Below are 19,130 nucleotides of genomic sequence, written 5' to 3' on the forward strand. Positions count from 1 at the left end.
CTCCGAAGAACCGCAGACAACGGAGCGAACGGAGCTCCCGCTTGTAAACCCAAAACTCGCCCGCTCTGCTTCAAAAACACCCCATAAGCCGCCGTCCGCCAGTTGCGCACGCGCAGGTTGCTCTTCCTACTTTTGTCGGGATAATTACCGTGAGCTAGATGGAAAACCCTAACTGGACAACCAAGAGAGGGAACGGCATTACACAATTATATTGTATTGTTCTAACGAAGGGTGGTGTCGTAATCAAACTAATAGGGAAATAGAAGCAAACTGCGTTCTTTTTGCTCACAATTACATACACTTGCATTTGCTATTCGCTTTAGTGCGCAGAAGATTGTAGATTTTTGGTAAACAGTCGATCTTCCATAAGCTATCTCACCGTGTCGGAATTTGAGAAGAGCAGGAAAGGGGAGCTAATAGTGTGACTGGGAGGAACAAAGAGGTCTACCCTTCCATCCCAGTTTTGGAGCGGGAGCAGAAAATAAATGCCGGTAATGGTGGTGCATTATTAGATAAAGATTGCTATTGTCTTTCAAATCTAAGACACTGGCTTTGCAATTGCAGAACGTTTTTTTTCTTTCTGCCCCATTACTGGGTTTTCAGAAGTAGTAATAACACCTACAAGTCAAACATTCTTTTGGATCCAGCTTACGCTCCTCTAATTCTAAATCTACGACCGCTAATGTGCATGTAAATTGCTGGGACGTTTATTGTCAAGCTAACATCTTTGCTTCCTTTTGTATCTAAACCAAGAAGAGGATATCGGCAGCATCGAGGAGACAGGAAGGGGAAATCTGAGAAGGCCTTCATGCACAGAAACCTGGTAACATACATGCATATATATTTGTGTTTATTTAGAAAAAAATTTTTTTTAAAGACAAACACTTTGAAATCCTCTCTCCTCTATTATCATTTGCCTTTGGCCGTGCTTAGAGTGTTTTAGAGATAGATGCAGATTTCTTTACTGTTCTCAACAATAAATCTCAGAAATCACAAAATCTCAGTATCTAGGAGTATGCCTTAGTGAACAAAGTTGAGTATCATTGAATAAATGTCACTAACGTATTTTAATGTAAGCAGATTGAATAGTTTTCTGAAAATGAAGATAAATACTTTATAATTCAGTTTTAATTAGTTGTGTTGAAAGAAAAATCTTCAGCTCCAGTCCAAGCTAGGAATAAGAAAATGGAGACTGCTTTAGGAAAGAAGGTCCAAATTATTGAGTTGCAGAATCACAAGGAGCAGCTGACCAAGTGGGGTTGGGTTAGGTGGGTTTTTATACATTTTTTGGGGTTTTGTGTTTGGAATGGTGGGCTTTTGTGTTCTAAAAGAGTGTTGGGCAATTTCTATTGTGGCTGATGGCTTATGTTCTGTGTTGGATTTTGGGGTGAGGGTTGCTGGTTCTAATTCTATCACTGCTATTGTTAGCTATCAGTTTTGCTGCATTTTTTAAAAAAGTGGTTTCCTGAATTTCTACTTGAGGCTGAGAGACTGGGAGCTGGTTTCTGGGGGCTCGTTTGTAAGATTTTTCTATTATTACTGAGGGGAAATATACTGCTTTTTAATATCCCCCCAAATATTTCCTTGGGGGGGGGGTTGACTTCCCAAAGTTGCTTTCGTTCCAAAATTGGAATTATGATTTTAAAAGAAGTTGGTTTTTCTTCTTCTTTTATACCAATAAAACGCTGTGATCATTCGTGGTTTCGGGGTGGGGTATCATCAGTACGCTGATGATACCCAACTTTTTCTTTCCACCCTGAACCAACCCAGCGATGCCCTCGCCGTGATGTCCCGTTGCCTGGAGGCGGTCCAGGTCTGGATGGGGAGAAACAGGCTTTGTCTCAATCCCTCCAAGACTGAGTGGCTGTGCATATCGGTATCTCGGGCTAACTAGACTATTCCACCTCTAACAATGGGGGGTGAGGTGTTACCCCTCCCCATTGATAGGGCTCGCAACTTGGGCGCCCTCCTGGATTCACAACTCAATTTTGAAGACCATATAGGAGCCGTGACCAGGGGGGCTTTTGCCCAGGTTCGCCTGGTGCGCCAGTTGCGACGCTATCTGGACCGAGATGCCCTACGCACAGTCACTCACGCGCTCGTGACCTCCTGTTTAGACTACTGCAATGCTCTCTACATGGGGCTGCCCTTGAGGACCACTTGGAGGCTTCAGCTGGTGAAGAATGCGACCGCGCGAGTTGTGATGGGGGTTTCCCAATACTCCCATGTAACACCTCTACTCTGTGAGCTGCATTGGCTCCCGGTTGCCCTCCAGGTGAGATTCAAGGTGCTGGTGATGACCTATAAAGCCCTAAATGGCTTGGGTCCGGGATATCTGAGGGAACACCTGCTGCCGGCATCAAGCTCCCTTCGTCCAGTGTGCTCCCACAGGGAGGGTCTTCTCAGGGTACCACCGGTAAGAGATTGCCGGCGTACAATACCCAGGGATAGGGCCTTCTCAGTGGGTGTGCCTGCCCTTTGGAACCAGTTGCCAGTGGAGCTTAGGACTGCCCCCGACCTCCGTTCATTCTGCCGGGACCTGAATACCTGGCTCTTTGAGCTCTCTGGCCCAGGCTGAGAATTTTAATTTTAACTGGGGTTTTATTTGTTCAGGGACGGATATAATTTTTAAAATTGTTTTTAACTTTTGTATTTTTTGTTTTAATCACCCTGTAAAAAGCCCTGAGTCCTTCGGGAAAGGGTGGTATATAAATATAATAAAATAAATAAATAAATAAATAAAACTGCCAGGCAGATAGTGTTAAGATAGATTTACCATTTATTAAAATGTCGAGTAAAACCTTGATTTTGTATTTTTGCATGTGATTTTTTGCAAACTTTTTGCTAAGTTTGAACGTAATAAATTTTCACATCTTAGTTATACAATCGTTTTTATGGAAGTAAAGAACAGATTATACTTAAAAATTTACATTTTTCTCTTGATTTTGCTTAGTTCCATTTCTGTTTAATTTACAATACAGTCAGTTTTTTCAGATCTTACACCTGGGGTGATATGCGTATCCCAAGATAGTGCTCAAGTAGTTATAAGGGTTCTTCATGACTCATCTTTAGATACTATTACTCTCCCATGCTGTCTCCAAAACTGAGTTAATAGGCAATTCTTGACCAGAAGGATTTCAAAGGGGATGTGGCAAAATGGGTAATCAGCTAATGCATTAACAATTTTGATGTGCCTGAGAGTTGGTCTCTATATCACCTATACTTGTTATTTTTTTAAAAAAGGAAGGAAGAAAAGTAAATAATGCTTCATTTTGCCTCTGTTCTGTTAAACTGTTGCTTTTTCAGGGCATTTGGAGATGTCGCATATTCCAGGCTAAGTATGCTCTGCTATACAATGAACTCAAATGTATTCACTAGAAGATTGATGTAAATATATTAAAAGCTATTACTGAGAATATTTGTTTACCTTAAATGTGCCTGTATTTGAGGTCAATATTCCACAGCTAAGGACTACATGACAAACCTCCTTGCTGTTTGAAGAATGAGCAAGTGACAGTTCCCGCCCCAACATCAGTTAAATATTTTTTACCTGTTTCTCTGAACACTTTTATCAAAGTTCTTGATCTGTAAACACAGTTATATGACTTATCTGTAAATCAGTTTATTTGTTTGCTCCTGTCAAACAAGTATTTATTTTGCTCAGACAGTTTCCTACTTCAACTAGAAAGCTTAGCTTGATTCAGAAATCTTTATTTTGAGCAGGAAGAAGGTTTGCCTGTTGAAGATAACTGCACAAAAGATTAATTCTGTATTTGTAAACTCTTCAGTATTTTTATTTACAGTTTTTATGTTGCTGAAATGTCAGAGAGAGTTGGAGTATAAATACATTTAATTATAACTTGTTATAATTTTTTTTGAGAAGTTCAGGAAGAATCATAAACCTTTATCTGAGAAAAGTTTAATCCATAGTTTATATTATTGAAATTTGGTTCTCCTAAATTTCAAGTGATACCAGGGATCCAGAAAAGGAAAATATATTTGACTCAGCTGATGATTGAATATAAAAGCAAATATTCTGCAGAGCAAACACTGGACAGTTACTCATGCTAATCTGTCTCCTGTAACTGCTTCTTAACCCATGATGTAAATTTAATTTCCCAGGCTTTTATTTTATATTCTCAATTTTGTACTCCTACACAATATTATTTATTTTAAGTTTTCATGGTGATACTAATCTCTTATAAAAGTGAGGTATATATTAATGCAGAGTCTGTATGTTCATCTCACCTTTTATATTTTTCTATCCCTAAATATTTGTCCAGGAGAACTTAAAAGAACTTAATAATATATTTTTGGATAGCTTTGACATTGCTCAAAAGTCTTTTTCCTTTTCCTTTTATTGAAACAAAAATCAAATGATGACAATGCATCATCAGTCCTGCAAATTTAGTACACATTTTTGCTTCCAATATTGCATAATTTTTGTCAACCACCATGCCTCAATTCTTGATTCCTTGACAGATTCCAAATTCTATGAGTAGTAAAGCAAAACAAAACAAATAGAGGCATCTTTAACACTGAGTGATTGTTATGACATAATTGTTGTGAATAAATAAATATTAGCAGACTTACTGATTTCAGTCCACTATACGGCAATAAAGGGCCAATGGAATTCATTTGAGTTTATGTTCCAATTTATAAAATAATATTTCCAATAGCAATAGGAATCCAACCATCCTTTATTAAACAGATTCTAGGATCAGTGATTAAAAGTCACAGTGTTTCCAGTTCCTGAAAAAAACACAAGTCATGGGTCAGGATGTGGGTTCACCTCCCTGTATTACAATCTCTGCACAAGAACCGGAGGTTGTTTATGACTTTGTGTATCTCAGCTCAACCATCTCCAACACACTGTCTTTAGATTCGGAGCTGAATAAAAGTATTGGTAAAGCGGCCACCACATTTTCCAGACTTACAAAGAGAGTATGGGTTAATAAAAAGCTGACAGAACATACAAAGATCCAGGTTTATAGAGCCTGCATCCTGAGCACACACTTGTACTGCAGTAAGTCTTGGACCCTTTATGCATGGCAGGAGAGAAAGTTAAACACCTTTCATATGTGCTGTCTCCGACGTATTCTTGGCATCACCTGGCATGACAAAGTTCCAAATAGTGCAGTCCTAGAATGTGCTGGAATTTCTAGCATGTATACACTATTGAAACAGTGATGTCTACGTTGGCTTGGGCATGTCGTGAGAATGGCTGATGGTCGGATTCTGAAAGAACTCCTGTATGGAGAACTAGTGCAGGGAAAGCGCCCCAGAGGGAGACTAGAGTTGCGATATAAGGATATCTGCAAGAGGGATCTAAAGACTTTGGGAATGAACATTAACAGCTGGGAAACCTTGACCTCTGATCGCTCAGCTTGGAGGCTAAGGACGCAGCATGGCCTTCTCCAATTCGAAGAGACACTTGTGCGGCAGGCTGAGGCAAAGAGGCAGTCCTGGAACCAGAGAAATCTGGGGGCTGGACAGGGAACAGATTGTGTCTGCCCTCAGTGTGGAAGGGACTGCCTCTCTCAAATTGGCCTTTTTAGCCACACCAGATGCTGCTTTAGGACCTCTTTCTAGAGCACGATACCATAGTCTCTCGAGACTGAAGGATACCAATGAATAAATTATTCCAGTTCAAAGAGGAGTATTCTGGTTAAGCAAAGAGCATGGAAAATAGTGTTCTATGTCCTGTCTGTATAGAATACATTGAGCCAATATTCTGTGTCTATATCAGAAAAAACATGTTAATCCTAGGATAAAGAGCTCTAGTAGTAAGTTTGAACCAAATGTTCCAATCAAATGAGATGACAATAAGAGGTGACTTTGATTATAGTAAACTTCCCCACTTATAAAGAAGAACAACAATCACCTATTAATTTGCAATGTATAGATGGTAATGATGGGGCCTAGGAAGGACTAGCAGTCTCCCTGCCATTTACGTGGGGTTTTATAGTTGGAGTCAAGCATTAAAAGATTGCATCTTCTACTGTGCTAAAAAATGGTTAAAATCAAAACCATCATTCAGAGTACAGCAAATGCTATTTTAGATAGTTTTAGGCCATCCTTTCTCTGTCTATCTTTTAGCCTGACATTTATTCTTGTACACCTTTGTTGTTACATCTTGCTATATTTTAAATAATGGGGTTTGTTGCTGCTTCAGAGCACTATTTGCCTTGCTCATTAGTCCTTGACTTACGACCACAATGGAACCCAAAATTTATGTTGCTAAGAGACATTTATTATGTGAGTTTTGTCCCACGTTATCACATTTCTTGCAACAGTTGTTAAAGGAATTATTAAAGTTGTTCAGTTAGTAATTCGTTTGTTAAGTGAATGTGGCTTCCCCATTGACTTTGCTTGCAAAGGTGATCACATGATCCAGGACACTGCAACCGTCATAAATATGAACCAACAAGCATCTGAATTTTGATCATGTGACCATGGGAATGCTGCAAGGGTCATAAGTGTGAAAAATGGCCAAAAGTCACTTTGTCCAGTGCCTTTGTAATTTTGAACAGTCAGTAAACAAACTGTTGTAAATTGAGGACTACGTGTATTGCCAGCAGATTCAAAGATGCCTACTGATCCCTTTTTGTGCCATGTCAATCCTTTTTATTAGTTTATAATATAAAATACAAAAGCAAATAGTAGGAAAAATAGGGGAAGGAAAAAAGAAAAGCGTAGAGAAGAACAAAAAAAGAAAAGGCATTGACTTCCGACTCCCTTTGATGCAGTAGAGCAGGGGTGTCAAACTCAATTTCATTGAGGGCTGCATCAACACTGTGGTTGTCGTCAGGGTGGGTACAGCATACTGGGTGGGTGTGGCTGGCATGGGTGTGGCCTACTGGGTGGGCGTGGCCAGCTCAACATCACTTGTATCAGGGGCACCAGTGCAGACCTGGGCAGGCCTGAGGTAGACCTGAGGGTCTCTGGCGGAGGAAGGGGTGGGACTGGAGCGAGCACTGGGGCATGGTCCACTGGAGGAGCTTCACCGAGCCTCAGGCCATGCAGAGGGCCCCTGGATGGTGGCATGAATTGCCTGGAGCCCTGGGCAGCAGAGGTCAAGCGCCCAGCCTGGCCCTTGAGCTCCCACAGCATCAGGACACCACAGCCCTGCCTAGCCTAGCAACACTTCCCCGAGGAAGCACCCAGCTTACCTCCTCTTCGAGGCTGTTGCTGCTGTGCTCACTCTCCATGGTCAGGTTGCTTATGGTGGGTGCAGGAGGGCAAAGTGTGTGGGTCACAGGGAGGCCAACTCCCTCTCTATGTGAGGAGACCTGCCTTTGTAACCAAAGCATCCTCCAGGAGACCACCAGGAGATGGCAAAAGGGCAACAGGGCTGCTGGTGGCCAAGTGTTAAGGCAGGACTTCCTCTCATTCCAATCTTCCTTCCTTCTTTCCTTCCTTCCTTCCTTCCTTCCTTCCTTCCTTCCTTCCTTCCTTCCTCCCTCCCCTCCTTCCCTCCCTCCTTTTCATTCCCATCTCCTTCCTTCCTTCCCTTTCCGTCTTCCTGTTTCCCTCCCCTCCTTCCTTCCTTTTTCCCCTCCCTCCCTCTCTCTGTGCCCAGGAATGGACAAGGGGAAGGGAAGAATTTGGCAGCACTTCTCTCAAAGAATAAGAGAGTTGGAAGAGACCTTTGAGGTCTTTAGTCCAACTCCCTATACCTATACCATTTCAGACAATGGAATATCCAATCTCTTCTTAAAAGCCTCCAGTGATGGAGCAGCCACAACTTCTGAAGGCAAGTCTTTCCACTGGTTAGTTTTTTTCACAAGTTCTTAGTTCTGGGCTGGTTTTATTCTTGACTAGTTTCCATCTATTATTTCCTTCTGATGCTTTGGAAAATAGGTTGACCTTTTCTTCTCTGTGGCACCCCATCAAATATTGGAACACTGCTATCATGTCACCACCCCAGTCCTTCTCACTAAGCTAGACATATCCAATTCCCACAATGTTTTAGCCTCCAGCCCCTAATCATCTTTGTTTACCATCCATGTAGACTAGATGGTCCCCCTAGTTTGGTTTATAGAACAGTGGCCACAAGCAGAGCCTTCTCAGAGACAGCACCTCAATTATAGAACTTTCTCCCAAGGAAAATATGAACAGTGCATCCCTCACCTGTTTAGAGGCAACTCCAAGCACACTGTTCAGCCAGGTATATATAGAACAACAACACATTTTATGATTAAACAGCACTAAGTAAAATACTACTAATATTTTTCTTTCTTAAAATACACACTTTTAATGTTGTTTTAAGCAGTGTTTACAATAGCTGCCTTTGAGAGTTTTTTGGTAAACCACCCTGGATTTCTCAGAAACATTTAATTTTGAATTAGACGTTGATTTAATAAATTAGGCAGAAGAAACAAATGCTTAAATACATCTAATTCCCACAGACCTACTGCCTCCTAGGCACATACTGCAGAGAAAATAAGGCATTCCATTTCTAGCCAGCATAGTCACAGGATGATGGAAACTGTGGTCCATGACACCCAAAAGATATTAGTTTGGGTAAGGCTGGATTAAATTATAAAAGAGCAGATGAGAGGAAGTAGAAGCAAAAAACATTTTCCACATCTCTGACAAAATAATTGTGGGGGGGAGTTAACTCAGCTTTTTAATTTCAACTCACACCAATTCCTCAACTTCCCATTCAATCCAAAGAGTTCTACTATTGCCTGGATTTTAGGGAGGGGAGGCGGCAAGAATAGACCACAAAGCCAATCTGCAAGTTTGCTCTCTCGCCTGCTTGCACATCACCTGCCCGATGCAGCACGTGTGTGTGTGAGAGAGAAACAGAGAGATCTCCTTTTTGTAAGTTTGCTTACTCTGCAATGCTCCCCATTCCCCACACTTTTGCTTCCCTGCTGGCTCAACCTCTCTGTAAAACACAGACACACTCTCGATGGCAATTGCTTTGTTTGATCTGGGGAAAGCCCTTCAAACTCGACAGGAGGAAGGCTAGCGTGAGATCAGCGTCTAGCCCAAGCTGCTTGCAGCTGAAGTCACAGACCACGAACCTAAACATCAGTGAACATCATGCTTGGAACTGGTGAGAGTACTGATCCCCAAAGCAAGAAAACCTCCAGAACTGAAGGGAGGGGACTATATTCTCAATCCCTTACAGATGGAAGTGGCGAATTAATATGAAAAGAGGGAAGAAATATATTAAAATTTGATTTTAAATATTTCAGTCTGGACAAATTTAGGAACTAAAAAACTGTCAAGATTATACCCCACCCTTCTCCGAAGACTCAGGGCGGCTTACAATCTAAAGCACAATGTGCTTAGCAATAGCCTTCATTCTATGTATATACCTGCTTATTAGGGCTTTCGGGCTCCCCCAAGCGGCATTTTTACAAAGTCAGCTTATTGCCCCCAACAATCTGGGTCCTCATTTTACCTACCTCGGAAGGATGGAAGGCTAAGTCAACCTTGAGCCTGGTGGGATGCAAACCTGCACTAATTGCAGACAGCTGGTGTTACTTAAGGAGGCATTAGCCCACTGCTCCACCAAGGCTCTTGATTTACATTCAGATGCTTGGCAACTGATTCATATTTATGACGGTCACAGTATCCCAGGGTTATGTGAAGTGATCAAAACCTGCTGCAACCACCCAGCCAACCAAACAGCAGCATCCCTGCTGACAATCCTCAACAGAAATGCTCACAACAATGAAAGCCTCAGACAGGAGGAAGAGCACCGCTGGGCGGACAGGCATTTGTCTTGCTTGGCTGTGGCTTGGGGGGCACTTTTTTCAGTGCCATTGTAACTTTTTTTTATTAAAAAGTTTTACAATACATTTTATCTTTAACAAACAAAAAAAACCCTCCCAACCCCCTCCCCTCCCACCCTCTTCCCCCTCCCCAACCCCTCCCTCCCTTTCCCCTCCCTCCCACTTCCCAGAGCTGAATACAGGGTATAAAAATACAATCATAATCTAACTTACGCAAACAATCCTAAACTATTTAAACTATCGCACTTTAACTCATATAAACTCCAAACATATATATATCATATTAATAATTATTCAAATACAAAATAATACTTTTTAATCTAATACCCAATAAAAACAATCACAGATAAAACAATTTATATCAATTTTCTAAAACTATTCTTCTTTCCAACTAGGCTTTAAATTCATACTAAAACCAAGTTTATACAACCTTTCCTTCTCCAAATATATTATACAACTTAAAATACCATACCTTACTTTCCAAACTTAAAATTTTTTATATAATCACATCATTCTTATATTTTCTATTACCTGTTTCATTATTACCCATAAAAATATTACAAGTTAACTTCAATCACAGATAAAACAATTTATATCAATTTTTAAAAAACTATTCTTTCCAACTAGGCTTTAAATTCATACTAAAACCAAGTTTATACAACCTTTCCTTCTCCTAATATACCATACATTACTTTCCAAACTTAAAATTTTTTATATAATCACATCATTCTTATATTTTCTATTACCTATTCCATTATTATCCATAAAAATATTACAAGTTAACTTTCATCTATAATTTTTCCCAAAGTTGCACCAAAGCATATCACAAAGTATATACCAACCACACAATATCCACCTTCTTATCACACCATAACTATACGTACCAACCAAATAACAAATCATAACCTACAGAATATCAGTAAGCACTACTACTAATCATCTTAAAACTAAAGCAACATAAAATATTACATAGTTATTTTATAAGGGTGAAAAGTATATCCCCAAATATTTAGTCCTTCTAACAATTTCAGTTCCCATAATCCTTATTACATTATTATCTCCTGCAGTTATGCAACTAAATCTTCAGGCTTGATTCATTCGTCCAGAAGCAGCACGCCTCTTCCAATTTCTGGCCTTCTCCAGTGGTACTAAAATTTGATCCACTCCTGTAGCTTTCACATCTGTCTGTATTAGCCCTTCATCATCTTGTAGATTCTCTCTGTAATGTTGAGACTCTCACCTTTTTTCTTTGTAGATTCCAAAAATGGTATGGGGGCTGCTTTTAAAACATTACTGTAGAAATCACGTGCCTGAATCACCGTAGTAAAACAATGCCTCGTACCTTCATAGATCACCACCATACCCACTGGTATCTGCCATCTAAACTTGATATCACGTCGTCTCAATTCTTGTGTCAAGAAAACAAATTCCTTCCTTTTTCTTAAAATTCTTGAAGGGATCTCTTTTAAAATCAGAACTTTTTGCTCAGCAATTACAAAATCAATATTGTAGGAGGCCTGGATAACTTCATTTCTAATCATTCTCTTTGTAAAATAAACCATCACATCTCTGGGTAATTTCCTTTGTCTTGCAATCCAAGAATTAACACGAAAAATTTTATCTATATCTTCCATTATTTCATCTGTTGGTCGTTTCAGCACCCCCTCCAAAGCCTCAGAAACCATTTTCTTCAAATTTTCCTTAGGATTTTCTTTTAGGCCTCTAATCCTTAAAGCAAACTCCATCTGATAATACTGTGTCGAGATCAAATCATAATCAATTTTCTCTACCACATTTTCAGTTTCTGTCATTTTTGCTTCCAGTCTAATATCATTTTGAGTAAGATCTTCCACTCTTTCATCCAAATTCTCAATGCATTTAACCATGCCTTGCATTGCAGATATAATGTCTGCTCTCAGTTCTGTTAATTTCTCTGTAATCTTTTCATCCATAACCTTAGCTAGTTTTTCTGTTAACTTCTCCTCCAACTTTTTATCCATTATCTCAGCAAATTGTTGCATTTGCTTTTCCATAGTCTCTTGCAGCAAATTCTGCAAATCTTTTACTGTAAAAGCTGATGCAGATACGGGTACAGGGGACAATAAAGTTTTCAACGAAGACTGCTGCACCAGAGCAGGAACTTTAGAAGATATAGCAGATATAATGTCTGCTCTCAGTTCTGTTAATTTCTCTGTAATCTTTTCATCCATAACCTTAGCTAGTTTTTCTGTTAACTTCTCCTCCAACTTTTTATCCATTATCTCAGCAAATTGTTGCATTTGCTTTTCCATAGTCTCTTGCAGCAAATTCTGCAAATCTTTTACTGTAAAAGCTGATGCAGATACGGGTACAGGGGACAATAAAGTTTTCAACGAAGACTGCTGCACCAGAGCAGGAACTTTAGAAGATATAGCCGCCATTTTCACCCACTATTGTTAGCTACGCACTTCCACTTATGAGCTCAGCAAAGTCCATTGAGTTAAAGATCAAAACACCATCTTCACCAAAATCTCCTGCATCGCTCTGCCTGCATCCTCGTACTCAAAAGTTCTTCCTTGCTAGCAGGGATGGTTGCGAACGCCCTGTTCTGCTCCAAAAAACCCGGAGCAGAGGCGCCTCGCAGTCCGGAGCATGCCCAGGCTTTCGGGGGGGCTCAATCCTTCAGCCGCCAAAACTTTAAGTTCTGGCGGCCCCGGAGAGCTCGACCCCTACCTGAGCGCTCACCCCCTCCTCTTCTCCTGAGGAGGGGGCTTCCGAGCCGCCGAAACAGCTGATCGGCGCTGTTTTCAGTGGCTCTACGGAGCCGCGAGGCTGACAGCCGAAGAATGGCTGCCTCCGGCGACGGCTTGCCATCCGGAAGTTCCAGTGCCATTGTAACTTTGAACAGTCACTAAGTGAACTGTTGTAAGTCAAGGACTACCTGTACTTCATCACCTTTTTCCTTTTTTTTTTTTTGGTCATCAAGTTTTTGACACCTTGCTAGGCAACTGGTGATACTCGGATGTTGCCATATCCAAAAAGTGGTACAATGGGTGAAAAGGTTGAAAAGCCCTAGCTTAACATACTGAACTGTAATTTTGACTGACTGATAAATTGTCTTTTGGATTAAAATATTGATGAAAAATTATTTGAAGGGTATCACATACATATCAAAAAATGACGGGATGCCACATTCAGTATTTTCTCCTGAAAGACTTAGCCTGGAAAATCAAGGGCCTCCAGAAGCAATACTTCAAGGCAAGATAAATACTTTCCAGGAAGAAATATATGTAATATTAGGACAAATACAAATGACAATAGACTTAACCATGAGGAAATCTGAAACAACTTTGATGATTTAAATAAGCATATTTCCAATCTAAATTTACAATTAAAAATACCCCGGAAATAACAACAAAGGCACAAATAAATCAGACAGCAGACTACAAATTAGAAGAGTATGATCAAATTGATGAAACAACAAAGGAAAAGAATTACAATTTGACACAAACAGGAAAAAATCTTCAAGGTTCTGATACAACAAGAAAAATGGAATTATCAAGAGAACCATCAAAGTTTGGGAGACAAAATATCCATCTTACTTACTTCATCTTTTGTATTCCCAACAACATTTGTAAAAATACAGGAACTGCTGGATAAGCGGATTAGATCAACTTGGAAAATTATTTAGCATAAGAAGAAGAGATTTAAGTAATATAGTATTGTTTTATAATATATAAAATGTTAAAAGAGTAGGTTGATGTAACTTTTATTAATATATAAATGAAATATAAATTGATTTAAAAGGATGTTATATAGATATTATAAGGTAGATAAAAAGTATAGTATTTTTATAATGCATGATATAAAATATTGGGAGCATGTACCCAAATGGGAAAATTTGGACAGTTAGATGACTAACTGATAGGAATTGGATTGAATATAAGGGAATTTAAGCGAACAAAAAATTATAAAACTAGGAGGTATGCTGAACTAATGAGATGATGGTTATGAGAATAATATAAGCTGAAAAAGATTTTATATATAGAGATTATTATTATTTGTATAAATATAAAAAATGCCTATATCTAATTATTTGTATATTGAAAATATTAATTATATTTTTGGCTAAGGTTGAAGAAGGAGAATACAAATGGGAGAATGGAAGATCAAAGAAATGTATCATTAATTAATATATTAATTATGGAATTATCAAATTTAATTATTATTGATTGTTAATTAATTATTATTGTCCTGTACACCAGGCACTGGAGATTGTTACAGTTAAAAACCAATAAAATATCTATAAAAAAAAGAATATGAATGCCACTCTAATATTTCTTTGCTTTATTACATGTCCATCATAAATGATAGAAGTCCCTTCTTTACATTTGCATTTTTAACATTCAGTTAAAATAGAATAGAATATATCTGGAAGGGATGTTGGAGGTCTTCTAGTCCAGCCTCTTGCTCAAGCAGGAGAACCTATACCATGTCTGACAAATGAGTGTCCAGTCTCTTCTTAAAAATCTCCAGTGACGGAGCGCCCACAATTTCTGAAGGCAAGCTGTTCCACTGATTAATTGTCCTCACTGTTAGGAAGTTTCTCCTTAATTACAGGTTGTTTCTCTTTGATCAGTTTCTAACCATTGTTTCTGGTGCTTTGGAGAATAATTTGATCCCCTCTTCTTTGTGGCAGCCTCTCAAATACTGGAATACTGCTATCATGTCACCCCTATTTCTTCTTTCCTTTAGATTAGCCAAGCCCAAGTCCTGCAGCCGTTCTTCATATGTTTTAGTCTCCAGCCCTTTGATCATCTTAGTTGCTCTTCTCTGAACGTTTTCCATACCCTTATACCAGTGGTGGCCAACCTATGGCATACGTGCCAGAGGGGGCACTCGGAGCCCTTTCTGTGGGCATGCATGCCTTGCTCTTTGGCTACGTTTTCATAGGAAAAAGCCATTTCTCAAGCCCCTTCTTAACCAGATCAAACCTCCAGAGTGAGCACACTGTTTTTAGCTTTGAGTTATATCAAATCTGACACCAGAAACAGTCTAACAGAAGATCTGAGTGCTGCATGTGTTGCTCTCAAACTTACAAAGTATAAGCCAAGGTTAGACAAATTATCAGCAAGCATACAACAGAAAAAAAATCACATGAATTGTTCAAAAGCATGTCGAATGCAGACTTTTACCTTTCAGTAAAAAGTTGTTTGTATCATTGACAGCTTTGTTATTGTTTTTTTCTTTTAAGACAAAAGGTGTTAATGTATGAGTTGTTTTTTATAAACTAAAACCTCATATTCAGATTAAATTGCCGTGTTGGCACTTTGTGATATATAAGTGGGTTTTGGGTTGTAGTTTGGGCACTTGGTCTCTAAAAGGTTTGCCATCACTGCCTTATACCCTTATACATTCTAGATAACTTACCTGGTGTTAAATACCGATACATCATCTTATAAAAAAAAATTTAAATTGTAATTTAATTAAATTTTAAACCTTTCACCCACATATTCTCCCATTTTTCAAGCTTTACATTATATCCAAAGTTCCTTGCCCACTGAATCATACAATGTTTTACATATTCACTTTCCAAATTCAAATTCAATAACATTTTATAGACCTTACCAATATGTTCATCACTACCGCACAAATAGGATTTCCAATTCATTTTTAACAGTCATTTTTAACAGAGGGCTAGAATCAAGATCATGTGAAATGTTAATACCACTTTACAATGCCTTGGTAAGGCCACACTTGAAATACTGGAACCAGGTTTGGTCACCACGATGTAAAAAAAAATGTTGAGACTCTAGAAAGAGTACAGAGAAGAGCAACAAAGATGGTTAGGGGACTGGAGGCTGAAACATATAAGGAACGGTTGCTGGAATTGGGTATGTCTAGTTTAATGAAGAGAAGGACTAAGGGTGACATGATAGAGTGTTCCAATATCTCAGGAGTCAAACTATTCTCCAAAGCACCTGAAGGCAGGAAAAGAAGCAATGGATAGAAACTAATCAAAGAGAGAAACAACCTAGAATTAAAGAGAAATATCCTGACAGTTAGAACAATTAATCAGTGGAACAACCTGCCTCCAGAAGTTGTGAATGCTTCAACACTGGAGGTTTTTAAGGAGAGACTGGACAGCCATTTGTCTGAAATGGTATAGGGCAGGGGTCTTCAAACCTGGCCCTTTTATGACTTGTGGACTTCAACTCCCAGAATTCCTTAGCCAGTCATCATCATCATTAATAGTATTAGTATTATTAAAATGAAACTCATGACTCTGTCTAATTTAAGTCTTTTTTTCAGTTGTAAGTATGTAAACCAGTGGCAAACATGTCCTTCGGATTCTAGCTCTTCCTTAGACTTGAATTACCAAAAATTAAAATAAAATTAAAATTACCAAAATTAAAATATATTATTTGACCATAAGTCCACCAATTCGGAGCCACCATTTCTTTTATTAAAAAAAGCTTCCTGGGGGGACACCCAAAGAGGCATCTTTGTAGAAAAGATATGGGTTGGAATAAATATTTATTCCAGACTCTTAGAATGGCACATCTAACAAAGTGGTTGTTAAAATCACCATTTACTTTAACCTTGTCATACTATAGTTAATTCATGACCTTCTAAATCAAGTAGCCTCTTATTTTGGAGGTTCACCCACTCTTTTAGCCAAACCAAACAAGCATCAAAACACAGTTTCAAATCTGGTAAACCCCAACCCCCCTTTTCCTTAACATCTTGCAGTAGTTTATATCTGATTCTTGGTTTTTTCTCTTGCCATATAAATGTAGAAATATCCATCTGCCATTGTTTAAATGGAGTATTAATTGCAGGTATTGGTAATATCTGAAACAAAAAAGCATCTTTGGTAAGACATTCATCTTAATTACAGAAATTCTACCAATAGTAATAAATGCAGTTTATCCCATTTCAATAAGTCCTTTTTAATATCATTCCAGAGAGGCACACAATTGTTTTGAAACAGTTTTGTGTTTGCATTTGTCAATATAGCCCCCAAATATTTCACCTTTTTCTCAACCCTAAAACCAGATTTTATAGTCAATATATCACAATCTGTGAAGCTATATTATTAATCAGCATTGTTGTTTTTTGTTTATTTATTTTAAAATCTGCTAAAGCCCCAAACTCATTTAATTTCATCAAATATTCTTATATTATTTTTTGGGTCTTGTAAGGTTGCCTGCTGATTCCTTTGCAAGTATTTAAACATCCCTGACATCAAAAAATGCAGCAGGTATAAATGACATATTGTGGAGCATCTAAATGCAGGTCAATATAAATGGTAGGGGAACCACTGTTCCCTCCTAGACTCTATGTCTATCATTATCCATGGGGTGGTATAATTCTCTCTCAACCATTACCACCATTAGGTTTTGGAACAAGATGTTTGTTAAAGTCATCACTTTGTGCATTTATATACCTTTGCTGTAAGAATTAGGCAAGCAGTGAGAAAATCGTTGAGAAAATTTTCACTAGTAAGAATATTTAGAATTTGGTGGGAGAAATAAACTAAAATAAGTACTGTAACAGGATTTATGATAAGGCAACCAAAATGACTAATAAGAAAAGAAATATTATACTAATATGATTATTATTCTTTAGGAATATAGGAAAAACTATATACTCAATTGTTATTTATCAAAACAATAAGAATTGTATTAACTCAGTGTTTGCAAAAAAGGATATTTTGGGGAAAGAGGAAATCAACAAAAATTAACCTATGGAATACAGATTATAGAAATTGTTAAAGATTGTTCTACAAATGTAACCCAGACAACACACTGTTTACCAATTATTGAGTGATTTATGCCTTGTTAAAAAAATCAATAAAATATATTTTTAAAAAAGTAGGCTGTGAAACACAGAATGCACATACAAACACACACAAACACAGAGCTTCCAATCTTGTGAGCAATTCCAACAGCTAAACTAGCCTGAGAGAAATTCCAAATCTCTTCAGCTTCCCAAACTCCAAACTCGCACGTCCTACTTCCCTTGCTTTCCTTATCCAACTCCAAATTCACGTGTCCTACTTTCCTAGCTCGCTTTCCCAAACTCCAGACTTGCACGTCCTACTTCCCTCGCTTGCCTTCTCCAACTCCAAACTCGCGTGTCCTACTTTCCTCACTCACTTTTCCAAACTCCAAACTCGTGCATCCTACACTTGTCTTCCCAGTTTGGAGTTGGAGAAGGCAAGTGGGGGAAGTAGGCTGTGAAACACAGCAAGGCTGTGAAACAGAATACACACACACACACACACACACACACACACACACAGGCAGAGCTTCCAATCTTGTGAGCAATTCCAACAGCTAAACTAGCCTGAGAGAAATTCCAAATCTTCTCTTGCTCCCTCGACAGCGTTAAAAGAAGAAACTGGAAACCAACCAAACCCAGGGAGGCTGGTGCAAGACAGCCTTTATACTTATTCGTTCCCGCTCGTTTCCATTGGGCGCAGGAAATGGGAGGTGAGACACAGGTGGCACCATTATACACACACACACACACACACACACACACACACACACACAAATTCACTGAATGACTAAGCGGGGAAAATGTCCCAACATGATTAAATCCCAACATGGGGGGGGGCGGCAGGAGTTTGTTGCTGTGCAGATTAGGATTAGAGAGGGAGGGAGCCAGCTTCCCTTTTCCTCCTCCCAAACTCATTCACGATAAGCTCACCCACCAGCTGCTCAATGAACCTTGGTCTTCCTCTGCAGACATCTTCAGCGCCTTGCGGCCCGCTCCTGTACAAACTCTCACTGACAGTGCCGAAGTGGTAGTTACCATTGGCACTGCAGCTGGCATCTTTGGCTTCTCCACTTGTTGCGGCAGGAACCAACCAATTCGGGGGGGGCCATGCTGAGTGGACTGACACTCAGCTGCGAAACTCCGGGGATTTTATCTGCAGAACTGAGCACAAACCAGAGTCGATAGGTAGGCCCTGCTGAGAGGGAAGATTGTCTGGGTACCTGGTGCATCTTGTCCTATAGGCTGGGCTAAACACTTGCTTTGGCAATCCTAGACCGACCCTGTTTCCGCTGGTTCCCACAATCCACCAACTGGCCAGGCCTTGTTTAAAGGCAGCCCTTTAAACATGGCCTGTAATTCCCAACCTGGTCTGGGAGTTGTGGGAGCTATAATCATAAAACAAACCAGGAAGGTTTCTACAATTGTTGTTTTTTTTTTGTATTTTGGGAATATAATCACTATTCCCACAGAATAACCCTCAAGAGGAGGACAGATCTATGGCTGCTGTGGAGAAGTGGTAGAATATAAGTCACCAAAAGCAAGTGCAATAAATTGTACAATCATTTGATTAGCATTATGCAGTGGTGCCTTCAAGATGTCTAAGATGGCTAA

At 39.2% G+C, this 19,130-nt stretch overlaps 1 protein-coding gene across 3 annotated transcripts in view; it reads left to right on the forward strand.

The window, feature by feature from the left end:
* Positions 1–368: 368 nt before the first annotated feature.
* Positions 369–19,130, forward strand: part of MSANTD3 (Myb/SANT DNA binding domain containing 3) — an 80,852-nt gene continuing 62,090 nt past the window's right edge. For 2 of the 3 annotated variants that reach the window (XM_083377167.1, XM_083377168.1), the window contains exons 1-2: positions 369–491; positions 754–823. The gene's annotated coding sequence lies outside the window, so the exon portion shown is untranslated. Of the gene's footprint in view, positions 824–19,130 lie in introns of all 3 variants that reach the window. The other variant, XM_083377166.1, reaches the window with a different exon arrangement.

The sequence above is a fragment of the Vipera ursinii genome, assembly GCF_947247035.1.
Source record: "Vipera ursinii genome assembly, chromosome: Z".
NCBI classification, from domain to species: domain Eukaryota; kingdom Metazoa; phylum Chordata; class Lepidosauria; order Squamata; family Viperidae; genus Vipera; species Vipera ursinii.